We start from the raw sequence: 25,374 nt of genomic DNA on the forward strand, positions 1-25,374 counted from the left end.
CAACAGTGACATCTTCAATTTGAATATCAGGAACTGGACTGTGGGTGCTCCTGTCAGCACTTGCAGGGGGCGTGCAAATGGTAGAAGGAGCCACCTCTTCCCGTCCAGTGTTGGGAAGGTCAGGCATCGCACCTGTCGACACACTTGGACTCTCCTTGGGGATTTGTGATGTCATCTCAGAATGCACAGTTCTTTTCTGTGCTCTTTCCAGCGGAACTCATTTAATTTTTGTAGCGGGAGGATGAGGGCTTCCATCGTCATGTGAAGCTGAACCTCTAGCCATAAACATAGGCCAGGGCCTCAGCCGTTCCTTGCCACTCCGTGTCGTAAATGGCATATTGGCAAGTTTACATTTCTCCTCACACGATTTAAATTTCTTTTTTTGGTTCTGTTTACTAAACTTTGGCTTTTTGGATTTTACATGCCCTCTACTATCACATTGCGCATCAGTCTTGGCAGACTACGTTGATGGAATTTCATCGTCTATGTCATGGCTAGTGGCAGCAGCTTCAACACTGGGAGGAAGTGGTTCTTCTTGATCTTTCCCTATTTTATCCTCAAGATTTTTGTTCTCCATTATTTTTTGGTAGTTATATGAGACAATATGCGGCACAGGAATGACTGGAATGACTGAAAAGACAGGACACTACCACTGGTCTGATGCAGAACAAACACAGCAACACTGTAAGGGACTTGCGGTTGTTGTTATAATTATTATACGGCAGCAGTGGACATATAGCAGCAGCGTATATCGTCACTGGAATGACTAATGAGACAGGATACTACCACTGGTCTGATGCAGCACAACACAACTACACTGTAAGGGACTTACGGTTGTTGTTATAATTATTATACAACAGCAGTGGACATATAGCAGCAGCGTATATCGTCACTGGAATGACTGATGAGACAGGACACTACCACTGGTCTGATGCAGCACAACACAACAACACTGTAAGGGTCTTGTTGTTGTTATTATAAATATTATACGGCAGCAGTGGACATATAGCAGCAGCGTATATCGTCACTGGAATGACTGATGAGACAGGACACTACCACTGGTCTGATGCAGCACAACAAAACAGCACTGTAAAGGATTTGCGGTTGTTGTTATAATTACTATACGACAGTAGTGGACATATAGCAGCAGCGTATATCGTCACTGGAATGACTGATGAGACAGGAAACTACCACTGGTCTGATGCAGCACAACACAACAACACTGTAAGGGACTTGTGGTTGTTGTTATAATTATTATTATACAAGAGCAGTGAACATATAGCAGCAGCATATATCGTCACTGGAATGACTGATGGCCAGGACACGACAACTGGTCTGATGCAGCACAACACAACAACACTGTAAGGGACTTGTGGTTGTTGTTATAATTATTATACGACAGCAGTGGACATATAGCAGCAGCGTATATAGTCACTGGAATGACTGATGAGACAGGAAACTAAAAATGGTCTGATGCAGCACAACACAAAAACACTGTAAGGGACTTGTGGTTGTTGTTGTTATAATTATTATACGGCAGCAGTGGACATATAGCAGCAGCGTATATATTCACTGGAATGACTGATGAACAGGCCACTACCACTGGTCTCATGCAACAGAACACAACAACACTGTAAGGAACTTGTGGTTGTTGTTATAATTATTATACGGCAGCAGTGGACAGATAGCAGCAGCATATATCGTCACTGGAATGACTGATAAGACAGGACACTACCACTGGTCTGATGCAGCACAACACAACAGCACTGTAAAGTGTCTTGTGTTTGTTGTTATAATTTTTATACGGCAGTAGTGGACATATAGCAGCAGCATATATCGTCACTGGAATGACTGATGAGACAGGACACTACCACTGGTCTGATGCAGCACAACACAACAACACTGTAAGGGACTTATGGTTGTTGTTATAATTATTATACGGCAGCAGTGGACATATAGCAGCAGCGTATATCGTCACTGGAATGACTGATGAGACAGGACACTACCACTGGTCTAATGCAGCATAACACAACAGCACTGTAAAGGACTTGTGGTTGTTGTTATAATTATTGTATGGCAGTAGTGGACATTTATCAGCAGCGTATACCATCACTGGAATGACTGATGAGACAGGACACTACCACTGGTCTGATGGCAGCACAACACAACAACACTGTAAGGGACTTGTGGTTGTTATTATTATTATTATATGGCAGCAGTGGACATATAGCAGCAGCGTATACTGTCATTGGAATGACTGATGAGACAGGACACTACCACTGGTCTGATGCAGAACAAACACAGCAACACTGTAAGGGACTTGTGGTTGTTGTTATAATTATTATACGGCAGTAGTGGACATATAGCAGCAGCGTATATCGTCACTGGAATGACTGATGAGACAGGACACTACCACTGGTCTGATGGCAGCACAACACAACAACACTGTAAGGGTATTGTGGTTGTTGTTATTATTATTATACAGCAGCAGTGGACATATAGCAGCAGCGTATACCACTGTGGCTGCCTCGTCCCTGGAATGACTGATGAGACAGGATACTACCACTGGTCTGATGCAGCACAACACAACAACATTGTAAGGGAATTGTGGTTGTTGTTATAATTATTATACAAGAGCAGTGAACATATAGCAGCAGCGTATATTGTCACTGGAAGGACTGATGAGACAGGAAACTACCACTGGTCTGATGCAGACAAAACAACAACACTGTAAGGGACTTACGGTTGTTGTTGTTGTTGTTATAATTATTATACAAGAGCAGTGAACATATAGCAGCAGCGTATATCGTCACTGGAATGACTGATGGCCAGGACACGACAACTGGTCTGATGCAGCACAACACAACAACACTGTAAGTGTTACGCACACCAGTGCTAACAGGAGTATACTGGTGTATGAACAGAGAGGGAAGCGAAGCAAACGAACTCACAGACAGTATAACATAACATACACAGGAGGTGATGGAATAACTAATAAACACAAAGTGAATGGGGAAGCCCAAAGGCTCAGGAATTGGGTGTCTCCCTAGTGTCAGGAATGCTCAGATGGAATAGAGCGGACAATGAAGCGAGGTGTAGTGATTTAACATGTGGAGCACCTGAAATTATGTTGCTAAGAGCAACAGAAAAAACCCCAAAGGGTTACCAACGGGTGTGGGAATAAACTCCTTGGTCAGAGATAGAAATATAGACACAAGGAGAGTATCCACAATCCTAACCCCTACTTGCAGGGCACAGGTTCAGCTTACTGCCACTAAACTGACACCTGGACGCCCTGCACAGTGAGGGAGGATTAAGCAAGCAGGTCTGAGAGTACAGCCGCAAACCTGCTGGGTTCACAGAATAGCAAAAGAACCCCAGCTGGTCAAACAACTGACTCCAGTCTTACTGCTAGGTCCGGATTGGCAGAATGAAGTACCGAATCCCAAGGCCTATTCGCAGTAAGCAACAAGTAGATACAAAGTCACACAGTACTAGCTAACTCTCTGGAACTGACTAACAAACAAAGATTCAGCAGCATTTGCCTAGCCTGAGAGGATGGTTTATATAGCAGGTGCTGTCCACGCCCCACTCAGACCTCACAGACTGTGAGCACAAAACCAGCACCGGATTCCCTGCCGTGCACAGAGCCTGTAACCACTACACAGTAAAAACCCGGACCGGAGTATCAGCTGCGCTCAGGTTACTTCGCTAACACTTGCCTCCCGGTTGCCATGGCGACGTGGCAGCACAGAGCAGGAGATCCTAACAGTACCCCCCCTCTGACGAGGGGTCAAAGAACCCCTACCACCGGGTTTATCGGGGAACTGCGAGAAGAAAGAGCGTATCATTCTGGGGGCATGAAGATCACAACTGCGCACCCACGACCGCTCCTCCGGGCCATACCCCTTCCAGTGCACCAAAAATGACAGCCGACCCCAAACCATCTTGGAGTCAAGAACCCTTTCAACCACAAACTCCCTCTGACCCCGTATCAGAAGAGGAGAAGGTCTTCCACTGGAAGAAGGATTACTAACCGCCAGTTTTAAAAGGGAACAATTAAATGTTTTATTGATACCCAATGAACGGGGCAGATCTAACTGAAATGCCACCGGATTGATAACCCTGGTGATCTTATAAGTGCCGATGAACCGGGGGCCTAACTTATGAGATGGCTGTCTCAACTTCAAATTCTTGGTGGACAACCAGACGAAGTCTCCTAATTTGAAGCTGCAGGGTCTTCTCCGCTTATCAAAAACCCTTTTGGTCACTAATGACACAGACACAAGGGCTTTCTTCACTTTCCTCCAAATACTCCTAAGGACCGAAACAACAGAGGAACCACCAGGCGTGGAATCCAGGGGGTCAAAAGAATTGGCCTTAGGATGATGCCCATACACACAAAGGAAGGGAGAGATCCCTGTAGCAGAATGAGCCGCGTTGTTATAGGCAAACTCCGCCATGGACAGATGAGCAACCCAGTCAGTATGACACTTGGAGACATAACACCTGAGGAACTGCTCCAAGGACTGGTTCACCCTCTCAGTCTGCCCATTTGACTGTGGATGGTAGCCTGATGACAAGCTCACAGAAATCTGGAGATCAGAACAAAATGCCCTCCAGAATTTGGCCACAAACTGTGATCCACGGTCAGAGACCACATCAAGTGGCAACCCGTGGAGGCGCACAACATGCTGCATAAATAACTCAGACAGGCATCTGGCCGATGGCAACCCAACCAGTGGAATGAAATGCGCCATCTTCGAAAACCTGTCAACGACAACCCAAATGGCTGTCATTCCCGAGGATTTGGGCAAGTCCACCACAAAATCCATGGAAATGTGGGTCCATGGCTTAGACGGAATAGGGAGTGGATGTAATGGGCCGACAGGAACCCCTCTAGGAGTTTTATTTCGGGCACAAACGTCACATGCCCGAACCCAATGATCCACATCCCTAGCCACCGAGGGCCACCACACCGCCCTAGACAGCAACTCCCGAGTTCTGGCAATACCCGGATGCCCTGCCGACCTCTTGGCATGGAATTCCAGGAACACTCGCTGTCTTAACCTAGGAGGCACAAACAAGAGACCTACCGGAAGGTCTGGAGGAGCCTGCTCCTGTGCTCTAAGGACTAATGACAAGAGGTCCTGGGTAATGCCCACTTTAATACATGATGGGGACACAATGGGCAATGGCTCCTCGGTGGTCTCTTGAACTGGAGCAAAACTCCGCGAGAGCGCATCAGCCTTGATGTTTTTTGACCCAGGGCGATATGTTATCAAAAAATTAAAGCGAGCAAAAAACAAAGCCCATCGTGCCTGCCTGGCATTGAGCCGCTTCGCTGACTCTAAATATGCCAGATTCTTATGGTCGGTGAGAATTGAGACCACAAACTTAGCCCCCTCAAGCCAGTGTCTCCACTCCCCGAGTGCATCCTTTATAGCCAACAATTCCCGGTTACCCACATCATAATTCATCTCGGCAGACGAAAATTTACGGGAAAAGTGAGCACAGGGATGAAGGCGATTATCAGATACCCCCATCTGAGAGAGCACTGCCCCAATACCTATCTCAGAGGCATCCACTTCTACCACAAAAGGACGCTCTGGATCTGGGTGTCGCAGCACCTTGGCCGAGACAAATGCCCTTTTGAGATGGGCAAAGGCCGCTTTGGCCTCACAAGACCAGTGAGCAACATCCGCCCCTTTCTTAGTGAGTGCCACCAAGGGGGCCACTATAGACGAAAATCCAGCGATAAACCGTCTATAAAAATTCGCAAAGCCCAGAAAACGCTGACGCGCCTTCTAACTAGTGGGCTGTACCCAATCCAGGACTGCCTGTACCTTAGAACCCTCCATTTGGAAACCTTCTGAGGAGATAATATATCCTAGAAATGCGATTTGCTGGACTTCAAACTCGCACTTCTCCAGCTTCGCCCCAAGCTGGTGGTCTCTGAGTTTCTGGAGGACTAAGCGTACATGCTTCCGATGTTCCTCCAGGGAATGAGAGAAGATTAGGATGTCATCTAGATAAACAACTAAGAATCTATCCAAATATTCCCTGAGCACATCGTTCATGAATTCCTGGAAGACTGCCGGGGCATTAGAGAGCCCAAAAGGCATCACCAAATATTCATAATGCCCTGAGTGGGTATTAAAGGCAGTCTTCCATTCATCCCCCTCTCTTATTCGGATTAGATTGTAAGCACCGCGTAGGTCAATCTTAGAAAAAATGGTGGCAGTACGAAGCTGGTCAAACAAAACCGAAATGAGAGGCAGTGGGTACGAGTTTTTAATCGTGATACGGTTCAATTCCCTGAAGTCGATGCAGGGTCGCAACGAACCGTCCTTTTCACCCACGAAGAAGAACCCCGACCCAACTGGGGACTGTGAGGATCTGATAAATCCCTTAGCCAAGTTCTCCTGAATGTACTCTGCCATAGCCTGAGTCTCAGGACGTGACAGGGAGTACAACCTGCTCTTGGGAAGCTTAGCATCCGGCAACAAATCAATGGCACAGTCATAGGGGCGATGGGGAGGTAGTACCTCCGCAACTTTTTTGGAGAACACATCCGCAAAATCTGCATAACATCCTGGCAATCCTGGCAAACTTAGCTGCGAGAGCCTGACTGGAAGGCTCAAGCAACTCCTGAAACAATCACTACCCCAACTAAGAATCTCCCTAGAGACCCAGTCAAATTGAGGGTTATGGGCCCTTAACCAGGGGAACCCCAAAACCAATGGGGCAAAAGAACAGACAGTCACATAAAAAGACAATTTTTCAGAGTGTGTGGCTCCAATAAACAAAGGAATTTGGCTGGTGCAGGAGGTAATTTTACCCTGGGACAATGGTTCCCCGTTTAACCCACAGATCTCAATCTCTGATGCCAAAGGTACTGAGGGAACAGAGTGTTCCAGGGCGAATTGACGGTCCATGAAAACCCCATCGGCCCCACTGTCAACAAAGGCTTCAGTCTTGACAGTTTGACCGAGGATCTCCAAAGTCACCGGAATGAGAAAAGTCTTTTTGGGAAATTCTGACTTCTGGCCTGACAGGATATTTCCCATCACCCTCAGGCCCTGAAGTTTTCCGGTTTTTCTGGGCATGATACTACAACATGACCTTTATTCCCACAGTACAAACACAAACCCTGCTGTCTCCTCCGCGTCTTCTCACGCGAGGAGAGGCGGGTAGCCCCAATCTGCATAGGCTCCTCGGAATATTCCTCAGAGTCTGAGGTTCCCTTGGGATAAAAGGAAACTGCGGTCTCCCTTTCAAGCCTATGCTCTCTCAGCCGTCTATCCACCCGGATGGATAACTGCATGAGCTGATCTAAGCTATCAGGCGAGGGATATTGTACCAGTTGGTCCTTTATCTGGTCAGAAAGGCCCCTTCGGTACTGGTTTCTCAGGGCTGGGTCATTCCACTGGGTATCATGAGCCAACCTCCGAAACTCCGTACTATAAACCTCAGCTGGCCGTCGCCCTTGCTTAAGAACCGTAATCTGAGCCTCGGCTGAAGCCATCTTGTCAGGGTCATCATACAAAATGCCCAGTGCCGTAAAAAAAGCATCAACACTTTTAAGCAACGGACAGTCAGGCTGTAACCCATATGCCCAGACCTGTGGGTCTCCTTGTAGCAAGGAAATCACCATGCCCACCCGCTGAATCTCCGACCCAGAAGACTGGGGCCTAAGCCTGAAATATAGCTTACAGCTCTCCTTGAAACAAAAGAACTGCGAGCGATCTCCAGAAAACGATCCGGGAGATTTACTTTCGGCTCCTTAACCCCTGAACTTGCCGCTGCTGCTGCGGGAGCTCCGCTAGCGACCTGCGGGGTGTTCATTTTAATGGACATCTCATTAAATTGTCAAGTCAGGACCAGCACCTGATCGACCACCTGTTGCAAAGTATTTTGAGGGGTATGCTCCATATTCCCACAAAATTTCAACAGGAGTAGGGCTGCTGAATATGTTACGCACACCAGTGCTAACAGGAGTATACCGGTGTATGAACAGAGAGTGAAGCAAAGCAAACGAACTCACAGACAGTATAACATAACATACACAGGAGGTGATGGAATAACTAATAAACACAAAGTGAACGGAGAAGCCCAAAGGCTCAGGAATTGGGTGTCTCCCTAGTGTCAGGAATGCTCAGATGGAATAGAGCAGACAATGAAGCGAGGTGTAGTGATTTAACATGTGGAGCACCTGAAATTATGTTGCTAAGAGCAACAGAAAAAACCCCAAAGGGTTACCAACGGGTGTGGGAATAAACTCCTTGGTCAGAGATAGAAATATAGACACAAGGAGAGTATCCACAATCCTAACCCCCACTTGCAGGGCACAGGTTCAGCTTACTGCCACTAAACTGACACCTGGACGCCCTGCACAGTGAGGGAGGATTAAGCAAGCAGGTCTGAGAGTACAGCCACAAACCTGCTGGGTTCACAGAATAGCAAAAGAACCCCAGCAGGTCAAACAACTGACTCCAGTCTTACTGCTAGGTCCGGATTGGCAGAATGAAGTACCGAATCCCAAGGCCTATTCGCAGTAAGCAACAAGTAAATACAAAGTCACACAGTACTAGCTAACTCTCTGGATCTGACTAACAAACAAAGATTCAGCAGCATTTGCCTAGCCTGAGAGGATGGTTTATATAGCAGGTGCTGTCCACGCCCCACTCAGACCTCACAGACTGTGAGCACAAAACCAGCACCGGATTCCCTGCCGTGCACAGAGCCTGTAACCACTACACAGTAAAAACCCGGACCGGAGTATCAGCTGTGCTCAGGTTACTTCGCTAACACTTGCCTCCCGGTTGCCATGGCGACGTGGCAGCACAGAGCAGTAGATCCTAACAGTAAGGAACTTGTGGTTGTTGTTGTTGTTATTATTATTATTATACAGCAGCAGTGGACATATAGCAGCAGCGTATATCGTCACTGGAATGACTGATGAGACAGGACACTACCACTGGTCTGATGCAGCACAGCACAACATTTCTGTAAGGGACTTATGAATGGTTGTTGTTATAATTATTATACGGCAGCAGTGGACAGATAGCAGCAGCGTATATTGTCACTGGAATGACTGATGAGACAGGGCACTACCACTGGTCTGATGCAGCACAACACAACAACACTGTACGGGACTTATGGTTGTTGTTATAATTATTGTACGGCAGCAGTGGACATATAGCAGCAGCGTATATCGTCACTGGAATGACTGATGAGACAGGACACTACCACTGGTCTGATGCAGCACAACACCACAATACTGTAAGGGAATTGTGGTTGTTGTTCTAATTATTATACGGCAGCAGTGGACATATAGCAGCAGCGTATATCGTCACTGGAATGATTGATGAACCGGACACTACCACTGGTCTGATGGCAGCACAACACAACAACACTGTAAGGAACTTGTGGTTGTTGTTATTATTATTAGTATACGGCAGCAGTGGACATATAGCAGCAGCGTATATCGTCACTGGAATGACTGATGAGACAGGACACTACCACTGGTCTGATGCAGCACAACACAACTACACTTTAAGGGACTTGTGGTTGTTGTTATTATTATTATACGGCAGCAGTGGACATATAGCAGCAGCGTATACCACTGTGGCTGCCTCGTCACTGGAATGACTGATGAGACAGGACACTACCACTGTTCTGAGATGCAGAACAAACACAGCAACACTGTAAGGGTCTTGTTGTTGTTATTATAAATATTATACGGCAGCAGTGGACATATAGCAGCAGCGTATATCGTCACTGGAATGACTGATGAGACAGGACACTACCACTGGTCTGATGCAGCACAACAAAACAGCACTGTAAAGGATTTGCGGTTGTTGTTATAATTACTATACGACAGTAGTGGACATATAGCAGCAGCGTATATCGTCACTGGAATGACTGATGAGACAGGAAACTACCACTGGTCTGATGCAGCACAACACAACAACACTGTAAGGGACTTGTGGTTGTTGTTATAATTATTATTATACAAGAGCAGTGAACATATAGCAGCAGCATATATCGTCACTGGAATGACTGATGGCCAGGACACGACAACTGGTCTGATGCAGCACAACACAACAACACTGTAAGGGACTTGTGGTTGTTGTTATAATTATTATACGACAGCAGTGGACATATAGCAGCAGCGTATATAGTCACTGGAATGACTGATGAGACAGGAAACTAAAAATGGTCTGATGCAGCACAACACAAAAACACTGTAAGGGACTTGTGGTTGTTGTTGTTATAATTATTATACGGCAGCAGTGGACATATAGCAGCAGCGTATATATTCACTGGAATGACTGATGAACAGGCCACTACCACTGGTCTCATGCAACAGAACACAACAACACTGTAAGGAACTTGTGGTTGTTGTTATAATTATTATACGGCAGCAGTGGACAGATAGCAGCAGCATATATCGTCACTGGAATGACTGATAAGACAGGACACTACCACTGGTCTGATGCAGCACAACACAACAGCACTGTAAAGTGTCTTGTGTTTGTTGTTATAATTTTTATACGGCAGTAGTGGACATATAGCAGCAGCATATATCGTCACTGGAATGACTGATGAGACAGGACACTACCACTGGTCTGATGCAGCACAACACAACAACACTGTAAGGGACTTATGGTTGTTGTTATAATTATTATACGGCAGCAGTGGACATATAGCAGCAGCGTATATCGTCACTGGAATGACTGATGAGACAGGACACTACCACTGGTCTAATGCAGCATAACACAACAGCACTGTAAAGGACTTGTGGTTGTTGTTATAATTATTGTATGGCAGTAGTGGACATTTATCAGCAGCGTATACCATCACTGGAATGACTGATGAGACAGGACACTACCACTGGTCTGATGGCAGCACAACACAACAACACTGTAAGGGACTTGTGGTTGTTATTATTATTATTATATGGCAGCAGTGGACATATAGCAGCAGCGTATACTGTCATTGGAATGACTGATGAGACAGGACACTACCACTGGTCTGATGCAGAACAAACACAGCAACACTGTAAGGGACTTGTGGTTGTTGTTATAATTATTATACGGCAGTAGTGGACATATAGCAGCAGCGTATATCGTCACTGGAATGACTGATGAGACAGGACACTACCACTGGTCTGATGGCAGCACAACACAACAACACTGTAAGGGTATTGTGGTTGTTGTTATTATTATTATACAGCAGCAGTGGACATATAGCAGCAGCGTATACCACTGTGGCTGCCTCGTCCCTGGAATGACTGATGAGACAGGATACTACCACTGGTCTGATGCAGCACAACACAACAACATTGTAAGGGAATTGTGGTTGTTGTTATAATTATTATACAAGAGCAGTGAACATATAGCAGCAGCGTATATTGTCACTGGAAGGACTGATGAGACAGGAAACTACCACTGGTCTGATGCAGACAAAACAACAACACTGTAAGGGACTTACGGTTGTTGTTGTTGTTATAATTATTATACAAGAGCAGTGAACATATAGCAGCAGCGTATATCGTCACTGGAATGACTGATGGCCAGGACACGACAACTGGTCTGATGCAGCACAACACAACAACACTGTAAGTGTTACGCACACCAGTGCTAACAGGAGTATACTGGTGTATGAACAGAGAGGGAAGCGAAGCAAACGAACTCACAGACAGTATAACATAACATACACAGGAGGTGATGGAATAACTAATAAACACAAAGTGAATGGGGAAGCCCAAAGGCTCAGGAATTGGGTGTCTCCCTAGTGTCAGGAATGCTCAGATGGAATAGAGCGGACAATGAAGCGAGGTGTAGTGATTTAACATGTGGAGCACCTGAAATTATGTTGCTAAGAGCAACAGAAAAAACCCCAAAGGGTTACCAACGGGTGTGGGAATAAACTCCTTGGTCAGAGATAGAAATATAGACACAAGGAGAGTATCCACAATCCTAACCCCTACTTGCAGGGCACAGGTTCAGCTTACTGCCACTAAACTGACACCTGGACGCCCTGCACAGTGAGGGAGGATTAAGCAAGCAGGTCTGAGAGTACAGCCGCAAACCTGCTGGGTTCACAGAATAGCAAAAGAACCCCAGCTGGTCAAACAACTGACTCCAGTCTTACTGCTAGGTCTGGATTGGCAGAATGAAGTACCGAATCCCAAGGCCTATTCGCAGTAAGCAACAAGTAGATACAAAGTCACACAGTACTAGCTAACTCTCTGGAACTGACTAACAAACAAAGATTCAGCAGCATTTGCCTAGCCTGAGAGGATGGTTTATATAGCAGGTGCTGTCCACGCCCCACTCAGACCTCACAGACTGTGAGCACAAAACCAGCACCGGATTCCCTGCCGTGCACAGAGCCTGTAACCACTACACAGTAAAAACCCGGACCGGAGTATCAGCTGCGCTCAGGTTACTTCGCTAACACTTGCCTCCCGGTTGCCATGGCGACGTGGCAGCACAGAGCAGGAGATCCTAACAGTACCCCCCCTCTGACGAGGGGTCAAAGAACCCCTACCACCGGGTTTATCGGGGAACTGCGAGAAGAAAGAGCGTATCATTCTGGGGGCATGAAGATCACAACTGCGCACCCACGACCGCTCCTCCGGGCCATACCCCTTCCAGTGCACCAAAAATGACAGCCGACCCCAAACCATCTTGGAGTCAAGAACCCTTTCAACCACAAACTCCCTCTGACCCCGTATCAGAAGAGGAGAAGGTCTTCCACTGGAAGAAGGATTACTAACCGCCAGTTTTAAAAGGGAACAATTAAATGTTTTATTGATACCCAATGAACGGGGCAGATCTAACTGAAATGCCACCGGATTGATAACCCTGGTGATCTTATAAGTGCCGATGAACCGGGGGCCTAACTTATGAGATGGCTGTCTCAACTTCAAATTCTTGGTGGACAACCAGACGAAGTCTCCTAATTTGAAGCTGCAGGGTCTTCTCCGCTTATCAAAAACCCTTTTGGTCACTAATGACACAGACACAAGGGCTTTCTTCACTTTCCTCCAAATACTCCTAAGGACCGAAACAACAGAGGAACCACCAGGCGTGGAATCCAGGGGGTCAAAAGAATTGGCCTTAGGATGATGCCCATACACACAAAGGAAGGGAGAGATCCCTGTAGCAGAATGAGCCGCGTTGTTATAGGCAAACTCCGCCATGGACAGATGAGCAACCCAGTCAGTATGACACTTGGAGACATAACACCTGAGGAACTGCTCCAAGGACTGGTTCACCCTCTCAGTCTGCCCATTTGACTGTGGATGGTAGCCTGATGACAAGCTCACAGAAATCTGGAGATCAGAACAAAATGCCCTCCAGAATTTGGCCACAAACTGTGATCCACGGTCAGAGACCACATCAAGTGGCAACCCGTGGAGGCGCACAACATGCTGCATAAATAACTCAGACAGGCATCTGGCCGATGGCAACCCAACCAGTGGAACGAAATGCGCCATCTTCGAAAACCTGTCAACGACAACCCAAATGGCTGTCATTCCCGAGGATTTGGGCAAGTCCACCACAAAATCCATGGAAATGTGGGTCCATGGCTTAGACGGAATAGGGAGTGGATGTAATGGGCCAACAGGAACCCCTCTAGGAGTTTTATTTCGGGCACAAACGTCACATGCCCGAACCCAATGATCCACATCCCTAGCCACCGAGGGCCACCACACCGCCCTAGACAGCAACTCCCGAGTTCTGGCAATACCCGGATGCCCTGCCGACCTCTTGGCATGGAATTCCAGGAACACTCGCTGTCTTAACCTAGGAGGCACAAACAAGAGACCTACCGGAAGGTCTGGAGGAGCCTGCTCCTGTGCTCTAAGGACTAATGACAAGAGGTCCTGGGTAATGCCCACTTTAATACATGATGGGGACACAATGGGCAATGGCTCCTCGGTGGTCTCTTGAACTGGAGCAAAACTCCGCGAGAGCGCATCAGCCTTGATGTTTTTTGACCCAGGGCGATATGTTATCAAAAAATTAAAGCGAGCAAAAAACAAAGCCCATCGTGCCTGCCTGGCATTGAGCCGCTTCGCTGACTCTAAATATGCCAGATTCTTATGGTCGGTGAGAATTGAGACCACAAACTTAGCCCCCTCAAGCCAGTGTCTCCACTCCCCGAGTGCATCCTTTATAGCCAACAATTCCCGGTTACCCACATCATAATTCATCTCGGCAGACGAAAATTTACGGGAAAAGTGAGCACAGGGATGAAGGCGATTATCAGATACCCCCATCTGAGAGAGCACTGCCCCAATACCTATCTCAGAGGCATCCACTTCTACCACAAAAGGACGCTCTGGATCTGGGTGTCGCAGCACCTTGGCCGAGACAAATGCCCTTTTGAGATGGGCAAAGGCCGCTTTGGCCTCACAAGACCAGTGAGCAACATCCGCCCCTTTCTTAGTGAGTGCCACCAAGGGGGCCACTATAGACGAAAATCCAGCGATAAACCGTCTATAAAAATTCGCAAAGCCCAGAAAACGCTGACGCGCCTTCTAACTAGTGGGCTGTACCCAATCCAGGACTGCCTGTACCTTAGAACCCTCCATTTGGAAACCTTCTGAGGAGATAATATATCCTAGAAATGCGATTTGCTGGACTTCAAACTCGCACTTCTCCAGCTTCGCCCCAAGCTGGTGGTCTCTGAGTTTCTGGAGGACTAAGCGTACATGCTTCCGATGTTCCTCCAGGGAATGAGAGAAGATTAGGATGTCATCTAGATAAACAACTAAGAATCTATCCAAATATTCCCTGAGCACATCGTTCATGAATTCCTGGAAGACTGCCGGGGCATTAGAGAGCCCAAAAGGCATCACCAAATATTCATAATGCCCTGAGTGGGTATTAAAGGCAGTCTTCCATTCATCCCCCTCTCTTATTCGGATTAGATTGTAAGCACCGCGTAGGTCAATCTTAGAAAAAATGGTGGCAGTACGAAGCTGGTCAAACAAAACCGAAATGAGAGGCAGTGGGTACGAGTTTTTAATCGTGATACGGTTCAATTCCCTGAAGTCGATGCAGGGTCGCAACGAACCGTCCTTTTCACCCACGAAGAAGAACCCCGACCCAACTGGGGACTGTGAGGATCTGATAAATCCCTTAGCCAAGTTCTCCTGAATGTACTCTGCCATAGCCTGAGTCTCAGGACGTGACAGGGAGTACAACCTGCTCTTGGGAAGCTTAGCATCCGGCAACAAATCAATGGCACAGTCATAGGGGCGATGGGGAGGTAGTACCTCCGCAACTTTTTTGGAGAACACATCCGCAAAATCTGCATAACATCCTGGCAATCCTGGCAAACTTAGCTGCGAGAGCCTGACTGGAAGGCTCAAGCAACTCCTGAAACAATCACTACCCCAACTAAGAATCTCCCTAGAGACCCAGTCAAATTGAGGGTTATGGGCCCTTAACCAGGGGAACCCCAAAACCAATGGGGCAAAAGAACAGACAGTCACATAAAAAGACAATTTTTCAGAGTGTGTGGCTCCAATAAACAAAGGAATTTGGCTGGTGCAGGAGGTAATTTTACCCTGGGACAATGGTTCCCCGTTTAACCCACAGATCTCAATCTCTGATGCCAAAGGTACTGAGGGAACAGAGTGTTCCAGGGCGAATTGACGGTCCATGAAAACCCCATCGGCCCCACTGTCAACAAAGGCTTCAGTCTTGACAGTTTGACCGAGGATCTCCAAAGTCACCGGAATGAGAAAAGTCTTTTTGGGAAATTCTGACTTCTGGCCTGACAGGATATTTCCCATCACCCTCAGGCCCTGAAGTTTTCCGGTTTTTCTGGGCATGATACTACAACATGACCTTTATTCCCACAGTACAAACACAAACCCTGCTGTCTCCTCCGCGTCTTCTCACGCGAGGAGAGGCGGGTAGCCCCAATCTGCATAGGCTCCTCGGAATATTCCTCAGAGTCTGAGGTTCCCTTGGGATAAAAGGAAACTGCGGTCTCCCTTTCAAGCCTATGCTCTCTCAGCCGTCTATCCACCCGGATGGATAACTGCATGAGCTGATCTAAGCTATCAGGCGAGGGATATTGTACCAGTTGGTCCTTTATCTGGTCAGAAAGGCCCCTTCGGTACTGGTTTCTCAGGGCTGGGTCATTCCACTGGGTATCATGAGCCAACCTCCGAAACTCCGTACTATAAACCTCAGCTGGCCGTCGCCCTTGCTTAAGAACCGTAATCTGAGCCTCGGCTGAAGCCATCTTGTCAGGGTCATCATACAAAATGCCCAGTGCCGTAAAAAAAGCATCAACACTTTTAAGCAACGGACAGTCAGGCTGTAACCCATATGCCCAGACCTGTGGGTCTCCTTGTAGCAAGGAAATCACCATGCCCACCCGCTGAATCTCCGACCCAGAAGACTGGGGCCTAAGCCTGAAATATAGCTTACAGCTCTCCTTGAAACAAAAGAACTGCGAGCGATCTCCAGAAAACGATCCGGGAGATTTACTTTCGGCTCCTTAACCCCTGAACTTGCCGCTGCTGCTGCGGGAGCTCCGCTAGCGACCTGCGGGGTGTTCATTTTAATGGACATCTCATTAAATTGTCAAGTCAGGACCAGCACCTGATCGACCACCTGTTGCAAAGTATTTTGAGGGGTATGCTCCATATTCCCACAAAATTTCAACAGGAGTAGGGCTGCTGAATATGTTACGCACACCAGTGCTAACAGGAGTATACCGGTGTATGAACAGAGAGTGAAGCAAAGCAAACGAACTCACAGACAGTATAACATAACATACACAGGAGGTGATGGAATAACTAATAAACACAAAGTGAACGGAGAAGCCCAAAGGCTCAGGAATTGGGTGTCTCCCTAGTGTCAGGAATGCTCAGATGGAATAGAGCAGACAATGAAGCGAGGTGTAGTGATTTAACATGTGGAGCACCTGAAATTATGTTGCTAAGAGCAACAGAAAAAACCCCAAAGGGTTACCAACGGGTGTGGGAATAAACTCCTTGGTCAGAGATAGAAATATAGACACAAGGAGAGTATCCACAATCCTAACCCCCACTTGCAGGGCACAGGTTCAGCTTACTGCCACTAAACTGACACCTGGACGCCCTGCACAGTGAGGGAGGATTAAGCAAGCAGGTCTGAGAGTACAGCCGCAAACCTGCTGGGTTCACAGAATAGCAAAAGAACCCCAGCAGGTCAAACAACTGACTCCAGTCTTACTGCTAGGTCCGGATTGGCAGAATGAAGTACCGAATCCCAAGGCCTATTCGCAGTAAGCAACAAGTAAATACAAAGTCACACAGTACTAGCTAACTCTCTGGATCTGACTAACAAACAAAGATTCAGCAGCATTTGCCTAGCCTGAGAGGATGGTTTATATAGCAGGTGCTGTCCACGCCCCACTCAGACCTCACAGACTGTGAGCACAAAACCAGCACCGGATTCCCTGCCGTGCACAGAGCCTGTAACCACTACACAGTAAAAACCCGGACCGGAGTATCAGCTGTGCTCAGGTTACTTCGCTAACACTTGCCTCCCGGTTGCCATGGCGACGTGGCAGCACAGAGCAGTAGATCCTAACAGTAAGGAACTTGTGGTTGTTGTTGTTGTTATTATTATTATTATACAGCAGCAGTGGACATATAGCAGCAGCGTATATCGTCACTGGAATGACTGATGAGACAGGACACTACCACTGGTCTGATGCAGCACAGCACAACATTTCTGTAAGGGACTTATGAATGGTTGTTGTTATAATTATTATACGGCAGCAGTGGACAGATAGCAGCAGCGTATATTGTCACTGGAATGACTGATGAGACAGGGCACTACCACTGGTCTGATGCAGCACAACACAACAACACTGTACGGGACTTATGGTTGTTGTTATAATTATTGTACGGCAGCAGTGGACATATAGCAGCAGCGTATATCGTCACTGGAATGACTGATGAGACAGGACACTACCACTGGTCTGATGCAGCACAACACCACAATACTGTAAGGGAATTGTGGTTGTTGTTCTAATTATTATACGGCAGCAGTGGACATATAGCAGCAGCGTATATCGTCACTGGAATGATTGATGAACCGGACACTACCACTGGTCTGATGGCAGCACAACACAACAACACTGTAAGGAACTTGTGGTTGTTGTTATTATTATTAGTATACGGCAGCAGTGGACATATAGCAGCAGCGTATATCGTCACTGGAATGACTGATGAGACAGGACACTACCACTGGTCTGATGCAGCACAACACAACTACACTTTAAGGGACTTGTGGTTGTTGTTATTATTATTATACGGCAGCAGTGGACATATAGCAGCAGCGTATACCACTGTGGCTGCCTCGTCACTGGAATGACTGATGAGACAGGACACTACCACTGTTCTGAGATGCAGAACAAACACAGCAACACTGTAAGGGACTTGTGGTTGTTGTTATAATTATTATACGGCAGTAGTGGACATATAGCAGCAGCGTATATAGTCACTGGATTGACTGATGAGACAGGACACTACCACTGGTCTGATGCAGCACAACACAACAACACTGTAAGGGACTTATGGTTGTTGTTGTTATAATTATTATACGGCAGCAGTGGACAGATAGCAGCAGCGTATATCGTCACTGGAATGACTGATGAACAGGACAGTACCACTGGTCTGATGGCAGCACAACACAACAACACTGTAAGGGACTTGTGGTATTTATTAATATTACTATACGGCAGCAGTGGACATATAGCAGCAGCGTATATCGTCACTGTAATGACTGATGAGACAGGAAACTACCACTGGTCTGATGCAGCACAACACAACAACACTGTAAGGGACTTGTGGTTGTTATTATTATTATTATTATTATTATGATTATTATTATTATACAGCAGCAGTGGACATATAGCAGCAGTGTATACCACTGTGGCTGCCTTGTCACTGGAATGACTGATGAGACAGGACACTACCACTGGTCTGATGCAGAAAGAACACAGCAACACTGTAAGGGACTTATGGTTGTTGTTATAATTATTATACGGCAGCAGTGGACAGACAGCAGCAGCGTATATCGTCACTGGAATGACTGATGAGACAGGACACTACCACTGGTCTGATGCAGCACAACACAACAACACTGTAAGGGACTTACGGTTGTTGTTATAATTATTATACAAGAGCAGTGAACATAGAGCAGCAGCGTATATCGTCACTGGAATGACAGATGAGACAGGACACTACCACTGGTCTGATGCAGCACAACACAACAACACTGTTAGGGACTTGTGGTTGTTGTTATTATTGTTATTATACGGCAGCAGTGGACATATAGCAGCAGCGTATATCGTCACTGGAATAACTGATGAGACAGGACGCTACCACTGGTCTGATGCCGCACAACACAACAACACTGTAAGGGTTTTGTGGTTGTTGTTATTAATATTATACGACAGCAGTGGACATATAGCAGCAGCGTATACCACTGTGGCTGCCTTGTCACTGGAATGACTGATGAGACAGGACACTACCACTGGTCTGATGTAGAACAAACACAGCAACACTGTAAGGGAATTGTGGTTGTTGTTATAATTATTATTATACGGCAGTAGTAGACATTAAGCAGCAGCATATATCGTCACTGGAATGACTGATGAGACAGGACACTACCACTAATCTGATGCAGCACAACACAACAACACTGTTAGGGGCTTGTGGTTGTTGTTATAATTATTACACAGCAGCAGTGAACATAAAGCAGCAGCGTATATCGTCACTGGAATGACTGATGAGACAGGACACTACCACTGGTCTGATGCAGAGCAAACACAGCAACACTGTAAGGGAATTGTGGTTGTTGTTGTTGTTATAACTATTATACGGCAGCAGTGGACATATAGCAGCAGCGTATATCGTCACTGGAATGACTGATGAGACAGGACACTACCACTGGTCTGATGCAGCACAACACAACAATACTGTAAGGGTATTGTGGTTGTTGTTATAATAATTATACGGCAGCAGTGGACATATAGCAGCAGCGTATATCATCACTGGAATGACTGATGAGACAGGACACTACCACTGGTCTGATGCAGCACAACACAACAGCACTGTAAAGGGACTTGTGGTTGTTGTTATAATTATTATACGGCAGCAGTGGACAAATAGCAACAGCGTATATCGTCACTGGAATGACTGATGAACAGGACACTACCACTGGTCTGATCGCAGCACAACACAACAACAATGTAAGGGACTTGTGGTTGTTATTATTATTAGTATACGGCAGCAGTTGACATATAGCAGCAGCGTATATCGTCACTGGAATGACTGATGAGACAGGACACTACCACTGGTCTGATGCAGCACAACACAACAACACTTTAAGGGACTTGTGGTTGTTGTTGTTGTTATTATTATTATACAGCAGCAGTGGACATATAGCAGCAGCGTATATCGTCACTGGAATGACTGATGAGACAGGACACTACCACTGGTCTAATGCAGCACAACACAACAACACTGTAAGGGACTTACGGTTGTTGTTGTTGTTGTTGTTGTTGTTATAATTATTATACAAGAGCAGTGAACATACAGCAACAGCGTATATCGTCACTGGAATGACTGATTAGACAGGACACTAACACTGGTCTGATGCAGCACAACACAACAACACTGTAAGGGTCTTGTGGTTGTTGTTGTTATTAATATTATTATTATTATAATACGGCAGCAGTGGACATATAGCAGCAGCGTATATCGTCACTGGAATGACTGATGAGACAGGACACTACCACTGGTCTGATGCCGCACAACACAACAACACTGTAAGGGACTTGTGGTTGTTGTTATTATAATTATACGACAGCATTGGACATATAGCAGCAGCGTATACCACTGTGGCTGCCTTGTCACTGGAATGACTGATGAGACAGGACACTACCACTGTTCTGAGATGCAGAACAAACACAGCAACACTGTAAGGGACTTGTGGTTGTTGTTATAATTATTATTATTATACGGCAGTAGTGGACATATAGCAACAGCGTATATCTTCACTGGAATGACTGATGAGACAGGACACTACCACTGGTCTGATGCAGCACAACACAACAAAACTGAAAGGTACTTACTGTTGTTGTTATAATTATTATTATTATACGGCAGTAGTGGACATATAGCAGCAGCATATATCATCACTGGAATGACTGATAAGACAGGACACTACCACTGGTCTGATGCAGCACAACACAACAACACTGTAAGGGACTTGTGGTTGTTATTATTATTAGTATACGGCAGTAGTGGACATATAGCAGCAGCGTATATCATCACTGAAATGACTGATGAGACAGGACACTACCACTGGTCTGATGCAGCACAACACAACAACACTTTAAGGGACTTGTGGTTGTTGTTGTTGTTATTATTATTATTATACGGCAGCAGTGGACATATAGCAGCAGCGTATATCGTCACTGGAATGACTGATGAGATAGGACACTACCACTGTTCTGATGCAGCACAACACAACAACACTGTAAGGGACTTATGGTTGTTGTTGTTATAATTATTATACGGCAGCAGTGGACAGATAGCAGCAGCGTATATCGTCACTGGAATGACTGATGAGACAGGACACTACCACTGCTCTGATGCAGCACAACACAACAACACTGTAAGGGCCTTGTTGTTGTTGTTATTATAATTATTATACGGCAGCAGTGGACATATAGCAGCAGCGTATTTCATCACTGGAATGACTTATGAGACAGGACGCTACCACTGGTCTGATGCAGCACAACACAACAGCACTGAAAGGACTTGTGGTTGTTGTTATAATTATTATACAGCAGTAGTGGACATATAGCAGCAGCGTATATCGTCACTGGAATGACTGATGAACAGGACACTACCACTGGTCTGATGGCAGCACAACACAACAACACTGTAAGGGACTTGTGGTTGTTATTATTATTATTATTATTATTATTATAATACTGCAGCAGTGGACATATAGCAGCAGCGTATATCGTCACTGTAATGACTGATGAGACAGGAAACTACCACTGGTCTGATGCAGCACAACACAACAACACTGTAAGGGACTTGTGGTTGTTATTATTATTATTATTATTATTATTATTATTATACTGCAGCAGTGGACATATAGCAGCAGCGTATACCACTGTGGCTGCCTTGTCACTGGAATGACTGATGAGACAGAACACTACCACTGGTCTGATGCAGAGCAAACACAGCAACACTTTAAGGGACTTATGGTTGTTGTTATAATTATTACACGGCAGCAGTGGACAGATAGCAGCAGCGTATATCGTCACTGGAATGACTGATGAGACAGGACACTACCACTGGTCTGATGCAGCACAACACAACAACACTGTAAGGGACTTACGGTTGTTGTTGTTATAATTATTATACAAGAGCTGTGAACATAGAGCAGCAGCGTATATCGTCACTGGAATGACTGATGAGACAGGACACTACCACTGGTCTGATGCAGCACAACACAACAACACTGTAAGGGACTTGTGTTTGTTGTTATTATTGTTATTATACGGCAGCAGTGGACATATAGCAGCAGCGTATATCGTCACTGGAATGACTGATGAGACAGGACGCTACCACTGGTCTGATGCCGCACAACACAACAACACTGTAAGGGATTTGTGGTTGTTGTTATTAATATTATACGACAGCAGTGGACATATAGCAGCAGCGTATACCACTGTGGCTGCCTTGTCACTGGAATGACTGATGAGACAGGACACTACCACTGGTCTGATGCAGAACAAACACAGCAACACTGTAAGGGAATTGTGGTTGTTGTTGTTGTTATAATTATTATACGGCATTAGTAGACATATAGCAGCAGCATATATCGTCACTGGAATGACTGATGAGACAGGACACTACCACTGGTCTGATGCAGCACAACACAACAACACTGTAAGGGGCATGTGGTTGTTGTTATAATTATTACATAGCAGCAGTGAACATAAAGCAATAGCGTATATCGTCACTCGAATGACTGATGAGACAGGACACTACCACTGGTCTGATGCAGCACAACACAACAATACTGTAAGGGTATTGTGGTTGTTGTTATAATTATTATACGGCAGCAGTGGACATATAGCAGCAGCGTATATCGTCACTGGAATGACTGATGAGACAGGACACTACCACTGGTCTTATGCAGCACAACACAACAACACTGTAAGGGACTTGTGGTTGTTATCATTTTTATACGGCAGTAGTGGACATATAGCAGCAGCGTATATCGTCACTGGAATGACTGATGAGACAGGACACTACCACTGGTCTGATGCAGCACAACACAACAATACTGTAAGGGACTTGTGGTTGTTGTTATAATTATTATACGGCAGCAGTGGACAAATAGCAACAGCGTATATCGTCACTGGAATTACTGATGAACAGGACACTACCACTGGTCTGATGCAGCACAACACAACAACACTGTAAGGGACTTGTGGTTGTTATTATTATTAGTATATGGCAGCAGTGGACATATAGCAGCAGCGTATATCGTCACTGGAATGACTGATGAGGCAGGACACTACCACTGGTCTGATGCAGCACAACACAACAACACTTTAAGGGACTTGTGGTTGTTGTTGTTATTATTATTATACGGCAGCAGTGGACATATAGCAGCAGCGTATATCGTCACTGGAATGAGTGATGAGACAGGACACTACCACTGTTTTGATGCAGCACAACACAACAACACTGTAAGGGTCTTGTGGTTGTTGTTGTTGTTGTTGTTGTTTTTGTTATTATATGGCAGCAGTGGACATATAGCAGCAGCGTTTACCACTGTGGCTGCCTCGTCACCGGAATGACTGATGAGACAGGACACTACCACTGGTCTGATGCAGAACAAACACAGCAACACTGTAAGGGTCTTGTGGTTGTTGTTGTTATAATTATTATACGGCAGTAGTGGACATATAGCGGCAGCGTATATCGTCACTGGAATGACTGATGAGACAGGACACTACCACTGGTCTGATGCAGCACAACACAACAACACTGTAAGGGACTTACGGTTGTTGTTGTTATAATTATTATACAAGAGCAGTGAACATATAGCAGCAGCGCATATAGTCACTGGAATGACTGATGAGACAGGACACTACCACTTGTCTGATGCAGCACAACACAACAACACTGTAAGGGATTTGTGGTTGTTGTTATTATTTTTATTATACGGCAGCAGTGTACATATAGCAGCAGCGTTTATCGTCACTGGAATGACTGATTAGACAGGACACTACCACTGGTCTGATACAGCACAACACAACAATACTGTAAGGGTATTGTGGTTGTTGTTATAATTATTATACGGCAGCAGTGGACATATAGCAGCAGCGTATATCGTCACTGGAATGACTGATGAGACAGGACACTACCACTGGTCTGATGCAGCACAATACAACAGCACTGTAATGGGACTTGTGGTTGTTGTTATAATTATTATACGGCAGCAGTGGACAAATAGCAACAGCGTATATCGTCACTGGAATGACTGATGAACAGGACACTACCACTGGTCTGATGCAGCACAACACAACAACACTGTAAGGGACTTGTGGTTGTTGTTGTTATTATTATTATACAGCAGCAGTGGACAAATAGCAGCAGCGTATATCATCACTGGAATGACTGATGAGACAGGACACTACCACTGGTCTAATGAAGCACAACACAACAACACTGTAAGGGACTTACGGTTGTTGTTGTTATAATTATTATACAAGAGCTGTGAACATAGAGCAGCAGCGTATATCGTCACTAGAATGACTGATGAGACAGGACACTACCACTGGTCTGATGCAGCACAACACAACAACACTGTAAGGGATTTGTGTTTGTTGTTATTATTGTTATTATACGGCAGCAGTGGACATATAGCAGCAGCGTATATCGTCACTGGAATGACTGATGAGACAGGACGCTACCACTGGTCTGATGCCGCACAACACAACAACACTGTAAGGGATTTGTGGTTGTTGTTATTAATATTATACGACAGCAGTGGACATATAGCAGCAGCGTATACCACTGTGGCTGCCTTGTCACTGGAATGACTGATGAGACAGAGCACTACCACTGGTCTGATGCAGAACAAACACAGCAACACTGTAAAAGAATTGTGGTTGTTGTTATAATTATTATACGGCAGTAGTAGACATATAGCAGCAGCATATATCGTCACTGGAATGACTGATGAGACAGGACACTACCACTGGTCTGATGCAGCACAACACAACAACACTGTAAGG

This window comes from Pseudophryne corroboree, chromosome 6 (genome assembly GCF_028390025.1).
Source record: "Pseudophryne corroboree isolate aPseCor3 chromosome 6, aPseCor3.hap2, whole genome shotgun sequence".
Taxonomy (NCBI): domain Eukaryota; kingdom Metazoa; phylum Chordata; class Amphibia; order Anura; family Myobatrachidae; genus Pseudophryne; species Pseudophryne corroboree.